Source organism: Wolffia australiana, chromosome 10 (assembly GCF_029677425.1).
Source record: "Wolffia australiana isolate 7733 chromosome 10, ASM2967742v1".
In the NCBI taxonomy this organism is placed as follows: domain Eukaryota; kingdom Viridiplantae; phylum Streptophyta; class Magnoliopsida; order Alismatales; family Araceae; genus Wolffia; species Wolffia australiana.
The window spans coordinates 1,845,457-1,848,210 of NC_135844.1; the positions used below are offsets into that span (position 1 = coordinate 1,845,457).

General features: G+C 40.6%; 1 long non-coding RNA gene across 1 annotated transcript; it reads right to left on the bottom strand.

The window, feature by feature from the left end:
* Window positions 1-704: 704 nt before the first annotated feature.
* LOC144708761 (uncharacterized) lies at window positions 705-2,394 on the bottom strand. Its single transcript, XR_013582853.1, has 2 exons — window positions 1,971-2,394; window positions 705-1,854 (listed from the first exon to the last, which is right to left on the bottom strand). It is a non-coding gene; the product is annotated as an uncharacterized LOC144708761 (long non-coding RNA).
* Window positions 2,395-2,754: the final 360 nt, after the last annotated feature.

Consider the following 2,754-nt stretch of genomic DNA (forward strand, 5'->3'; position numbering starts at 1 on the left):
GAGACTCGTCGACACAAACCTTTACTGTTATGGGAAATCTGTGCTAACCTTCGTGAGCTGTGAACCGTATCAGCGCCAAATGGATATTGATAATGACTCTGGATAAGAAGTTCATAATACTTCCCATGCCCAATAACTAACGAGGAAATCCTTTCTTTACTACGTCACAAATGTTAGAGGGCCATGGCCCCTTAAAATTCTTCCCATTTATCTGAGGTAACCAGGACATCAAATTAAAAGAACAAATTATGTTGTACTTTCTGCTTTTTCCAAAATACATGTACGTACCAATTAATGGGCACACGCTCTAGAGCTTTCATAACGCCAGGTAGGTGTCGTGAATGATGAAGAAGATCACAATGAGAGAGACAAGGAAAATGAAGGAGAGAGAGAAGACAACTGTTGAAAAAGGACACCTGATAATAACACTGAAAAGAAAGGATGTATTATAGATAGAAACAATAGAATTTGTGACTCAGAAAAGAGAAACCGCGTTTGGGATCACTACAGGATTAAAACAAACTGATGGTTTCTGGACTAGGGTTATTTCCTTCAAATACGAATAAATGGGAACCAAAATTCCGGCGATTTTCAGGACGGTGATGAGTCCACTCTAATCTGGTTATGTACAAAACTCCTACTTCATGATTTATACCGTCGCCCATTCTTTGAGCCACACAAATAACTTTAGATTTCCCCATTACTTTAGGATAACTCTAGAGTTACATCAGAAAGAAGAAATAATACAACATCGTTACAGTAAAACTCTATATTTCAGGCTAGAGCCGAATGGATCTAACAAAAGGACCTTATCTGCAATTTAAATAGCCTGACCGGATGACCTAGGGAAGCCCGCAGCACGTCAAGGGTGGTTCATAACAGACAAGAAAGAGCATAGTTGAAGTAGCCCCAAGTTGAATGCCTATCATTAAATTCTTCTCGAAGTGGGCACAAAAAAGGTATCATGACGTCCATAAATCGATGATATTTAATCATAAAAAATTACAGGCGGATTGAATAATAGGTGGATGGGTAGATATATTGGTTAAAAGACATCGATAAAGTAAGTTATATATGTCCAGAAAGTTTGCAGATGGTAGAGATTATGAGTTTCTCCCGAATCAGAGTTTAATACTGGCCACTCGCCTCTTAACATAAAAGTTGAGCATATTTCGCGTTCCTTCTTACTGGGCGTGTGGGGCACAGTATATGAGAGTCGTTGTGGCGAAGTTAGTTGCGTGTAAATAGCCTCGCTAGGTCGAGCCATAACTGGTGGCTTAGAAAATTACATCAGTTGGACTTCGGGTATATAAGATGGAATAGATAGATTAATAGGTATTAAGCATGGTACAGACATACGGTACAGATAGACCATAAAAACAAAAAACCAGAGAACATCGGACGACCAAGAAACCGAAACCACAGATAACTGCAGATATTGACCAAAGTTCCAACGAAATAGAATGACTTATTTCTAGAAATATATATAAATTAGTAGACGGATTCATAAATAGATGAAAAGAGATGCAGATGGAGATTGCGAACTAGTTAACTTCTTAGATGTATAGAATTAGAGTTGCAAAGTATAGGTTAACGGAAAAAAAACCAAGAAATATAGTTGTTCGGTCGATATATTGACTGATAAATGGGTAAAAAATATATATACGGATAGGAATATAAATACGGAGTGATAAAGATGGACGCAATGAGTAACAAACAAATAAAACGCGTAGGTAAAAACGTATGAACAAATAAATGGTAAATCAGTTTATACGTGGATTATTATAAATAGGTAACGAGGTTGCCTGATTCCCGATTGAATAAGCAGACAGAAAGGCACCATGGGATGGGGGCCTGAAAGAGAAGAAACGGGAGAAGAAATTAAACGCCACCTCCCGAGGGTGAGCCGAGAGAAGAGAGGTTGGAGAGAGATTATCATTTGAAAACAATATTCCTTGTGCAGATCATACCAGAGAAGACACGGTCAACGCAAGATATCTAGACAGCTCTCACAAGAAAAACATTACGAGTCTTGACGGCGATGTCGTACATGTGCATGGACCTGATCTTGGAGAACTCACGGGGCAAGGAAATGAGCAGGACGGAGGAAGCGCTTCGGTGGAACTGGATAACGTCTGGATCGTTTAGGGGATATGGTACCCAACCAAGGATGTTAAGCTTCTCTTCGAGCATCTCGTGTGAAGTGATCACCTCATTCGTCGGTGAATAAACGAGCACCGTTCTTCGCCCGGGCTCTTTTGGGCCCTGCACCGGCCTTGCCACACCATCCTTGAAGACCCAGACCCCTGCCATACCCTTTCGGTCTGCTGCACCGTTAAAAGAACACAGCTCTGAGCATATATCTCGTTTAGGATCAGGGATATAGTCGTCGGATTGAGTATTCATCTATGTGAAGGATATGGGCAAGGAAGTCGTGTATAATTTTTTTTCGTCCCCTTATGTGCGTCACTGTGACCGCAGCATGACTTCAAGATTCGGTGTTTCGCGATACTGACATCTTCTTATCCTCTTTGGGACGGATATAGTTTCATCGGCTACAGTCCAACGCAGGTGAGCAGGCACCGACCAAAAGACATTAATGCTTGCAGGACGCTCCAACAAAACCAAGTAATAATATTTATTTACACAATCTCCTCAAGATAATTACCTTATTCATATAATAAGCTCTGAGGGGCACGCGTTATAAATGGATGCATGGCAAAAGGTTTGGTTGTCATACGCTACCCACATTTA